An 11,877-nucleotide genomic window follows, 5' to 3' on the forward strand; every position below is an offset into this window, starting at 1 on the left:
AGATCAGTAGGTATGCATGGCAAAGGCCTTTGTAGTCTTTTTTTTTTTTTTTTTTTGGTTCTTTTTTTTTTTTCGGAGCTGGGGACCGAACCCAGGGCCTTGCGCTTCCTAGGTAAGCGCTCTACCACTGAGCTAAATCCCCAGCCCTGGGCCTGTTTTCTAAGAAACAGCATGCTCCAGTTAAGAAGTAGTAACTAGGGGCTGGGGATTTAGCTCAGTGGTAGAGCGCTTACCTAGGAAGCGCAAGGCCCTGGGTTCGGTCCCCAGCTCCAAAAAAAAAAAAAGTAGTAACTGTTTGAATAGTTTACACAGTTGACAAGATGATGAATTGTGTGAATATTAGACCTCTAATACCCTGTTGGTAGAAAACAGTATTTCTGATGTAGATTATTATTGACTTACACTTTTAAAAAATACATAGTGCTTTGGAGTGGGGGAAAATACAGTGCTTGAATTTTGACATAATAGCTTCATGCAGTACAAGGTAATGCAAGGTTTTCTCCACCTTCCCTGGACTGGCTAGGCCTGGGTGGTCATGGAATACATATTGTCATGGTTTGAGGAAATGAAGTGACAGTGAACTCCGTAACTAACGTCTCTTCAGGTGCAGACTTGAGCAGTTGCAGGAAGCCCCACAAGGTGGGGGATACCTGCCATGTGATGGTGTTCAGTGTGACCCCTTATTCTCAGGCTGTCATGCCTGTTAGAGCTAAATTCCTAAATGTTTAAAGATATGGTTATGTTTTTCTTGAAATTCTTTTGAGTGCTGACTTTTTAAAGATACATCTTGGTTTGTTTGTTTGTTTTGCTATATAGTTATTTTATTTGTAGACATTAGATTTTTTTCTTTTCTCTCATTGAATATTTTTTCTCCAGCTCCCTATGTATCTTGTTTTTAATTATATGTATCTGCATGTGGGTATCCATAGAGGCCAGGGGAGGGTAGCAGATCTCCTGCTGGAGTGAACAGGCAGTCGTAAGCAGCCTGTGGTGGGTACTGAGAAACAAGCTCTGGTCCTCAGCAAGAGCAGTACACACGCTTACCCCCTAAGCCTTCTCTAGCCACTGAGTCCTGACTTAGGGGGATTACGTGTGCTCACTCCTAGCATTAGGTCCTGGCTCGGTGACCTGAAAGGAACAAGATGGCTGGTACTCTCAGGAGTTAACGCTTCACTGTGGTAGTATTGATTTGGTTGTTGTTAAAATGGGTTATGCAGTTCAATAAGCCTTTTATTGCTGATGGCTTTAGTGGTCAGCTGTCTTTGTGAAGAAATGACCTCTAGGGACATATGATTTATTTCACTTTATTTCTAAGGTGCTGTTTTAAAAAATGCAGATGAATTTCAAGTGTTTTACGTTTACCAAACACCATAGTAAGACTCTGTAAATATCAGAAGAACCAGCTGATACACACCTTTAATTCCAGCATCCAGAAGACAGAGGCAGGTGGATCTCTGAGTTCCAGCATAGCCAGGCTCCACAGAGAAACCCTGTCTTGAAAAACAGAAACAGAAAAGAAAAACCACTGGAGGCAGAGACAGGGGGATCTCTAGGAGTTTCAGGATAGTCAGGGCTACAGAGTGAGACCCTAACTTTACCCCCAAAAAAAAGAAAGAAAGGAAAAGAAAAAGGAAAGTCTTACATTTATTTCAGCCATGAGTCATGGCCAAGCTTCAGAAATCATAGCTGATGAGTATCTTCACATTTGAATTAATTTTCTTACTAGTTAACACATTTGTCTTTACAAAATACTGTCAGAAATATGAGCTATATATAGATACATTTGGCGATGAAAGGATGAATTATGAGTATAGCCAGAAAATTGGTCTCATTTTACACAAAGATGTCTGTTACACAGCTTGACATGACTTTCTTAGGAAATGGGATAAAAAGCTCCAAACTTCAAAAATGTATCAGAGGTGAGGAGAGGTATGGGCAGAATTGTGTCTTTTCTGGTCTGATCCTTTTCCTTCACTATGAGGCCTCCCCTCCTACACATGCCTCTCACTTCTGCATCTTAAGTTGTGCTGAAGTTGAACCCAGGCAGGTCAGTGTGTATACCTGGGCTCACTCCACAAAGCCAGTCCCGGATGAGGTTGTAAAGCATCAGTCCCTGGACTGAGATACGGCCCAGCTCTGAAGAGCACTTACTACGCTAGAGAACCCAGCTTCTGTTCCCAGCACCCATGTGCGACTCCAGGCCTGGCGGATCTGATACCCTCTTTTGAGCTACTATGTGGGAGCTGGGATTTGAAGCTGTATCCTCCAGGAGAGAATTTTTTTTTTAAATTAAGTTCCCAACTGGTTCTTTTTTTTTTTTAAGGTTTATTTATTTATTATATACATTGTAGCTATCTCAGACACACCAGAAGAGGGCATCAGATCTTATTACAGATGGTTGTGAGTCACCATGTGGTTGCTGGGATTTGAACTCAGGACCTTTGGAAGAGCAGTCGCTGCTCTTAACCACTGAGCCATCTCTCCAGCCCCCGAAGCCAGTGCTCTTAACCCCTGAGCCGTCTCTTCATTGGTGGGTGTGAAATTTGAAACATGGAGCATGTGCGCGCGTACACACACACACACACACACACACACACACACACACACACACTAGTTATTTTCTGAGGAATTTCCTTGCTTGTTAATAGAGGGTTTCTGGTCCACATGCCTCAGATATTCCAGGACACACAGATACTGCAGCAGCTTAGCTTAGCTAATCACAGAAAATGTATCTGTCTTCAAATAGAGTGCTTAGAATTAGATCTGTGATTCATATCTTCTCGCTGGAGCAATGCTGCTCTTGTGGTTCTTGCTACCCAAGTTAGAAGGTTACACACAGGGATCCAGGGTTTCCCGCACTGGTGTTTTATTCTATGTAAGTAAGTAGAATATAATGACAGCCAGGTTCTGAGTTTTGCTTTTTTTGTTGTTGTTGTTTGGGGTTTTTTGGTTTGGTTTTAGTTTGGTTTGTTTTTCAGACATCCAGTTCTCCCTAGTGATAGGAAAAACTCTTAATGATATTGGTCATCATGCAATCTGATGACTTACCATCATAAAAATATCAAACAACTTCATCTAGTCGTCTTTCGAACTTAATTTGTTTTGAACAAATTGGCATGCCAGCATTTCTCCCACAGCCGGGCTATAGAACATTAAGCAGACACAGGAGCAGGTTTTAAGGGGGTTCTGAGTGTGCAGAACTTTGCTTTTGTAATGTAGAGAGGTTTTGTATGCATGTACAATTGTGCTGTTTTATGCTTTCCTAATTTAAAACGTTGAAAATCTACCAGACCCACAGAGCTCATTTGTAAATAATGGTCGGGAAGTCGGATTGAGAGGGTTAGAGTCTTAGGGAGGGAAGCCTGTGAAGGTTAAAACTCTCCTAAATGACACATTAGTGTAAGAGAGACGGTAGCGGTGGCCTTTCGTGCTCCTGATGTGGTTAGGAATGACACGTTCACTGGGCATGCCCTCTTACCATCTGCTGTAGAAGGGAGTTTGTCTTTTTTCCTCCAGGATGCTCCAACTTCCCCAGCTTTCCTCTGATCAGAAGTTGCTTTGTGAGCTTAGATGTGACTTGGTTAGTAGAGCGCTTGCCTAGCATACATGAAATCCAGGTTCCATCCCCAGGACCACAAAAACTGGTCCATGGTGGTTGGTACCCACCTGAAATGCCAGCACTTGGCAGAATGAAGCAAGAGGATCAGAAACCCAAGGTCATCCTCAGCTACGTAGCAACTTTGAGGCTAGCCTAGGCTACATGAGACTGTCTCAAAAAGGAGGGCAGGGGAGAAAGAATGAAAAGTAATGACTTTGTCCTGTGGTGTGGGGCGTCTAGGTTTTAAGAGAAGAGCATTTTCTGCTGGGGTACAAACAGAGATAGTTGTGGCATTACATTACCTTTCTCAAAGTCTTCGGAATCTTTAACACCTAACATTTCCAACAATATGGCCACATCCCAGGCCCCACAGGAAGCAGTAGTTTTTGCAAACCAGCAGCCCTGTTTTTGGACTACTTCCTTCAGACTGTCTGGACTTTTCACAGCTTTTCTGAACCCCGAGGTTCCCAAACGTGAGTACCCTTCTCTTGCTCTCTCCTCAGGAGAGCAGTGTAAGATCACATCGGCATTTACTGACTCTTGGTGGTTCTGTGATGGGAGTTTGGAGGTACTGGAGCCCAGAGGCTAGGAAGAGCCCTCTCGTCTCCCAGGTCAGATGGTCAAAGAGAGATGGAAGGAGGAGGTCGTGTATAAGCCAGAACCTCAACACATGGATACTTGCCTTGTTTATTTCAAAGCTCAATAAAAACCATGGGTGGGAAACCTGGCCTGTGTCAGTCTTACCAATAACACCTTACTTGCAGTTATATCAAACAGTTCTCCAAGTACCTGTACCTTTCTTGTTCTGTGGACATGTAGGTGATATTGCCTGTTAGTTAAAATGTTATCTTTTATATAAAAAAGAGTCCTGCTTCTTATCATGATGTATGTGACTTGAACAGTTGTTTCATATTAAAACTATCTCTTCCCCATGTCCTGTTGTTATATGCCTCTTCTGGGGATACCAGTTCAGTACTTTTATACAAACCCAAGTGTGTTCCACATTGGTGACAATGTATTTTGGCAGTAGGTTGTCCTTTTGTTCTTAGTGTGTGTCTTAAGTCATACATGCACCAGTGCTGTGGTCTGTGGCAAAATTACTGTAATTCAAATTGGAAAATAAAACGTTTCCAGACTTTGTCCAACCTTTATTCCTATGACATAGGAAATGACTTTGTAATTCTAATGATTTTGTCTGCTGGTACGTTTTACAATATTCTATAAAGCAACCGAAACATCAGTATTTATGAACCCATAAATAAAGGCTCTGATGTCTTTGAGGATCAAAATTTGGTGTTTGTAGCTCATGGCATTCATAATACATAAATACACCTAGAAGTAGTGTAATTAATTAATCCCAGTGCTCAGAACCTGAGCTGGGAGGTTCTGAAGTTCGAGATCACCCCAGGCTACCTAGCAAGACTAACGTCTCAAGAAAAGAGTCCATCTACCTGCAGGTATGATTTCTGAGGCGTTCTCTCAGCTGAAACATGCAGGACTCCTAACTGAAGGCAATATTCACTGTACTATAAGCAAAATAGTGGCACCAAACCTTATTAATAAAGAATTTGCTGAGATAAGACAATTGCTAAGATAATAAAGTGCCTCTCACTTATTTAGAATTTGTGACCGTGTACAAGGACATGGATATTATTTACTTTGTATATCAAATGATAGGTTTGATGTTGAAAGTCATGATCGGGGTTGGGGATTTAGCTCAGTGGTAGAGCGCTTGCCTAGGAAGCGCAAGGCCCTGGGTTCGGTCCCCAGCTCCGAAAAAAAAAAGAACCAAAAAAAAAAGAAAGTCATGATCATGATTTTAAAAATATTTAACTAATGAAGCACATTTTCATCTTTTATTTTTGAGGTTATTTATTTAAGAATACTACTTGTAAAGTATTCTTTGTTGGGATTGGAGGAATGGTTCAGCCCTTGAGAGTGCTTGCTGCTCTGTCAGGGAAATCAAGTTCAGTTCCCAGCAGCCAAGTCAAGTGTCTCACAACACCTGTAACTCCAGTTCAAGAGGATCCAAAACCCTCTTCTGCCCTCTAAGGACATCTGCGTGCGCGCGCGCGCGCGCACACACACACACACACACACACACACACACACACACACACACACACAGAGAGAGAGAGAGAGAGAGAGAGAGAAAGAGAGAGAGAGAGAGAGAGAGAGGATAAATATTTTTAAAGTATCATAAGTACTCAAAGGAATTGTAATCAATGATATTTGGTCATTGCAAATTTGCATATTTGAAATTATATGCTTAAAGTAAAAACAAATGCTGGTGTGTGCTTAAGTTGCATATCTTCCTAAAACTTTCCAATTTAGACTTTACTGGTCACAACTGCTCTGACTTAGAATTTTCTACGCCACTGAATACGTTTCCCAGTGAATGTGTACTTTGGTTATGTTCATGTATGAGACTACATCAGACCTTGGTATGCTGGTTGTGCCGTATCCTGTATTTTTTATTGCTGACTGTTGACAGGATGGAATAGCAATCAGTGCCCCACATCCATTCTTTTTTTTTTTTTTTTTTTTGGTTCTTTTTTTCGGAGCTGGGGACTGAACCCAGGGCCTTGCGCTTCCTAGGTAAGCGCTCTACCACTGAGCTAAATCCCCAGTCCCGCCCCACATCCATTCTTAGAGACACCACGTGATGGCCCAATCCTGCTCTGTTTGACTTGAATGTCCATATATTCATAGGCCTATTTTTTTGTGTTAAAAATATCTGGTGCCAACTGGAAGAGCTTGAAGGGGCTCGAGACCCCAAAAGTACAACAATGCCAAGCAACCAGAGCTTCCAGGGACTAAGCCACTACCTAAAGACTATACATGGACTGACCCTGGACTCTGACCTCATAGGTAGCAATGAATATCCTAGTAAGAGCACCAGTGGAAGGGGAAGCCCTGGGTCCTGCTAAGACTGAACCCACAGTGAACTAGTCTATGGGGGGAGGGCGGCAATGGGGGGACGGTTGGGAGGGGAACACCCATAAGGAAGGGGAGGGGGGAGGGGGATGTTTGCCCGGAAACCGGGAAAGGGAATAACACTCGAAATGTATATAAGAAATACTCAAGTTAATAAAAAAAAAAAAAGAAAAAAAAATATCTGGTGCCACATCTTAGGGTTTAATTTAACAAACAGCCTTTTTAGAGCGTTAGTATTTCTATTTAATTATAAATCTTTAAGAAAGTAAGTAGTACTATGAATTAATAAAGTGATCAGGGGTGGGCACGGTAGTACACACCTTTTGTCTCAGCACTGGGAAGCAGGCAGGAGGATCTCCTGCAATTTTGGGGTCAGCCTGGTCTACATAGTGAATTCGAGGCCATCCAGGCATGCACAGTGATATTCAGCCTCAAAATAACAATATAACAACAGCAACACCAACAACAAAATAATAAAGTGATTACTAGATCATTGTAAATTATCTTTACATGACTCTCAGACAAGTTACACTTATCAAATTGACACGAACTTAGTAACTGATAGAATTTGGTGAAATGTGGACATTTTTTAAAAGTCTCCCAAGTGTTAAATCTGGTACATTTTGAATTATAAGTATCTCCTCGGAGATACTGACGTTGTACAGTTTCTCTATTCTGCTCAACTCCTTTCTGCCCCAAATGCCATGCTGAAGTTTACACTAAGCGTGCCTCCCACACATTAGTGTTTTAGTCTAAAGTTTTAAGACAAGCGGAGAGTCTGTTCTCCCGTCAGACTATTCTCTCATCACCATTGCTTTCAGGGAGACGTGTGTGGTCTGCATGCTGTGTGAGTTCTGTCAGCCTTAGACTCACTGTCAGTGGAAATGTACACAGGCTTTCTTCAACAACGTTGTAAGTCTGTCTCTTCTGCTATTCCTCTATTTCAGATTGTCTTAAATAAAGGTAGTTCTTAAGGAGAAGGCCTGATTATTTTAAGAGTGTGAGCATTCATTCAGAGGAGTAGGTGTGACTGCATTGGCTTTGGAGGAAATGGAACCATCAGAAGGTCAAGGGAGGCTCTGGCCTGGAGGTTGCCAGGAGTTTATACTGATGGAATGAATCCTTTCGGTCAAGTCATGAGATACACTCTTTTTTTCTTCAAACTACAGAGATGGGGTAGAAGGTTGACCTGTGTGACTTTAATATTGTAAGCAACACATAAAGATACAACTAAATATTTGCCATGCAGGGGAGACACCAGGAACAAGAAAGTGTTTGGGGCAGGGTGGGAGTGTGAGGTGGGAGCTTGGAGGTCTGGGGTTAGGAGAGGCTAGAGAGATGGGTAAGAGCATTTGCTGCTCTTCCAAATGTTCAATTCCCAGCACCCACACGGCAACTCACCACTGCCTTCTGCTAATTCCAGTTCCGGGGGAAATCTGATGCCCCATTCTGGCCTCTGTAGGCACTGCATGGACATGGTACATAGAAATACAAACACCCAAACACATGAAATAAATAACTTTTAAAAGAAACTGCTTAGTGAGCAATGATGGCACACACCTTTAACCCCAGCACTTGGGATACAGGGGAAAAGGCAATACAGATCACTGTGAGTTCGAGGCCAGCCAGGACTACAAACAGATATCATATCTTTTGTTTTAAATTTTTAAAATTTGGCATTAGTAAGTCCAATGTGGAGTCACATATATATCCCAGACAGGACGGAGTTGAAGGCCAGCCTGGGCTACATAATGAAAGAGGGAGAGCAGAGCTGGGCTGGAGAGAGGGCTCAGCAGATAAGCAGCCTGAGCTATAAAGCAAGTTCCGGGTCAGCCTAGGCTACATGGCGATGCCTTGTCTCCAAAATGGATGAATGAATAGTATTTGTTAAAAGAACCTTGCGTTTTCTATACTATGCTGGTTTGTTATATATTAGAAGTCAGGAATAACTTGTCAGAGTTGGTTCTCTCACCATGTGGGGCCTGGGGCTTGAACTCACCTTGTGAGACTTGTCAGGAAGCTCTTTTTCCTGATGAATCATTTTACTGGTCCTTGGGAATCTTTTTAAAAAATTTAATTCCTTTTTTCACTCATCATTTAGTGTACGGCAATAATTCGCCTGTTTGTATTGCCATATAATATTCTGTTTGTGTATTTACTTGAGAAACATTTGGATGCTTTCCAGGTTTAAAAGATTTATTTTTTGCGTATGAACTTTTTGCCTGGCGTATGTCTGTGCACCATATGCACGCAGTGCCCTTTGAAGCCAGAAGGGGGTACTGGATCCCCCTGGAACGGGAGCTACAGACAGAACGGGAGCTGCCTTGTGGGTGCTAGGAATTGAGGTTGGGTGCTCTGTAGAGCAAGTCAGTGCTATTAACGGGTGAGCCATCTCTCTGGCCCCTAAGGGAGGACATTACGTTTGTCTGTCTGTCTGTCTGTCTATTTTAGATCCTGACTGCAGTTTCTCCTCCCTCCTCTCCTCCCAGTCCTTATGCCCATGCCTCCTCCCTGCATCCACTCCTCTCCCTTTTCTTCAGAAAAGGGGAGGCCTTAAGGAGGAAATTTTTTTTCCACATGAGGATCTTATGAGATCTGTCTCAGAGAAGACTGGATTATAGATAGAGAGTCCTTCTTACATTCCTTTGGTTTAAACCAGGCAATGATAGCACACACCTTTAATTCCAGCACTAGGGAGGCAGAGGCGCAGGCAGGTGGATCTCTGTGAGTTCCAAGACAGCCAGAGATACACAGAGATACCATGTCTTTAAAAACTGGGGGGAGGGGGACAAAGTTTCTTTAACCTAAAATATTTAATATATAAAATATAGCATGATGTGGGATAAGCAAAGGGATTACCTCAATTTTGGAAGTGCTGACTCCAGTTGGAAACTTTCTTCTCTTAGACTGACCCAAATTCCAACACCCTTTCACAAAGGCATTTCTTCCCATGGTCTGTTCTCTTCTGCTCAGTGTACTGAACTCAGTTTGTCCAGCTACAGATGTCTTGTGGGCCTTGGTTGAAAAGTTTTGAAAAAATATTTCAGATACAAAAATTTGACAGTATTATGCTTTTTGATAGACATCAGTGCTGCTTTTATTTGTTTTTTTGTTTGCTTTTTTGAGACAGGGTTTCTCTCAGTTACCCTGCCTATCCTGGAGCTCCCTCTATAGACCAAGCTGGCCTTGAACTCAGAGATCTTCCTGCCTCTGCCTCCAGAGTGCCGGGTTTAAAAGCGTGCACCACCACTGCCTGACAGTTTTATTCGAGACAGGGTCTCATGTAGGCCAGGCTGGCCTCAAATTCAATAATGTAGTAGAAGATAGCTTTGAATTTCTGATCTTCCTGTTTCTACTTTGCAAGTTCTAGGATTTCAGCATGCACGGCAATACCTGGTATGTGTGGTGCTGGGATTGAACCCAGAGCTTTGAGCATGCTAAGTAAGCTCTCTGCCATCTGGGCTACCTCCTCAGCCCTTCAAATTCTTTTTATTTGGTTTTCCAAGAAAGGGTTTCTCTGTGCAGCCTTGGCTGTCCTGGAACTTGCTCTGTAGACCAGGCTGCCTCAAACTCCAGAGATTTGCCTGTCTCCCCCCAACCACCCCAAGCACCAGGACTAAAGGTATGTGCCACCACTGCCTGGCTATTTTTTTTTTAATTTTTTATTTTTAAGTGTATGTATGTGCATGTGTTTTGTGTGTTGAGTACAGTGCCTGCAGAGGCCAGAAAAGACACACGAGCTTAAGACAACATGGGTAAGAACAAGAATAGAATAAAAAGAGGGACATGACAAAAGTCATGGTGAAAATGGAACAAACCTGAAGGATCTGTTGGTTTCTCAGCTCCGAGGGACAAAAGATTGCTCAGATGGCTCCCACTGTTCCAAAGGACCAGAAGTCTGAGATAATGAACTGCTGACAAAACAGGTCAGGGTCAGCAGGGGAGTGACGCTAACCCAGGTTTACTTATCCTACGCTCTCTGCAATAAACTATGCTGGAGTTTAAACATTTCTATAAATGCTCTCCAAACTTTATTCTAGTTAAAAAAAAAGCAGCCTCCTATGTCCTTAACCACATTGACATTCCTACTCCATTCACATACTCATTCACATCATACTCCAGCAATGTAGAAACAGGGCCTAAGGAAGCAGTGTAGAAGGAGCATTTGGGATGAATTAAGCGGGGGCTGGAGAGATTGCTTAGTGATTAAGAGCACTGGCTCTTCTTCCAGAAGACTTGGGTTCAATTCCCAGCACCTGCATGGCAGTTTACAACTGTCTGTAACTCCAGCTCCGAGGATAAAACACCCTCACACAGACATACATGCAGGCAAGACGGCTAATGCATATAAAATATAAATAAGTAAGTTTAGAATGAATCAAAGAGCTCAAACATTTTTCTTCTAATAATGCACACGATACTAAGGACGTGGATTGAACTACACAACCTTTACGTTTCTTGGAGCTGAAGTTCAGGGTATATTATTGAAGTCCTCTTGGAAAATGTGTCGGTTTAAATTCAATAGATCTATTGTGGAATTGTAGCGAAGTTATTTGTGAGTCCTTTGCGTCCTTTTTTTTCAGGAGTCAAAAATTGAAACCCTTCCCGGGTATGGAGGATACAAATGTACGCTCCAGTGCTCCCAGGATGGGTGGCGAAGCCAGCCCCTGAACATCAAACGTTGCTTTGTATTTTCAGACAAAATACAAATTTGTTTATCAAGACGGTCTCCAAATGAAGGCTCCTGCCTCAGCCTCCCTAAGTCCTGAGATTACAGGCTACCACATTGTCACTGCCCAGCAAATGGCCAGAGCAAACCAAACGTCCTGACTCTAAAAGTGCATTGCTGTCACAAAGTACACAACCCAGCTCTGCTGACCCACATCCCTCTGCATCCTAAAGCTCCAAGCTTTGTCCTCTCCAGAGCTGAGAAATGCAACCCAACCTCTCCCAGGGAGTCACACCAGAGCTTCTCTCCTCCTTTAGCAAAAATTCACTCTAAATTATTTGTATTTATTTTAATTAATTTGTGTCTGCGTGTGAGTGAGGTGCACTCGGAAGCCAGAAGGTTGAAGGTACAGGCGCTTAAGAGAAGCCAAGCACGGGTGGTGAGGCCCGAACTCCGACCCTCTGGAAAGTAGTGCATGCGTAGGGCAGTCTCCTGTCCCCGAGCCCTCTCGTTCCCCATGTCGTTCTGCTTTATTTCTTCCTCAATCTCTCAGAGGTAGTGGGGACCCAGATGCTCCAGACTCATACTGGACTACAGCCGACTGCAATACTCAACACGCAGGGAGGTCCAGCGTCCCACTGGACCCCTGACCCGGAAGGGACCTAAGGACCGG

Source organism: Rattus norvegicus, chromosome 8, assembly GCF_021556685.1.
Source record: "Rattus norvegicus strain SHRSP/BbbUtx chromosome 8, alternate assembly SHRSP_T2T, whole genome shotgun sequence".
Taxonomy (NCBI): Eukaryota; Metazoa; Chordata; class Mammalia; order Rodentia; family Muridae; genus Rattus; species Rattus norvegicus.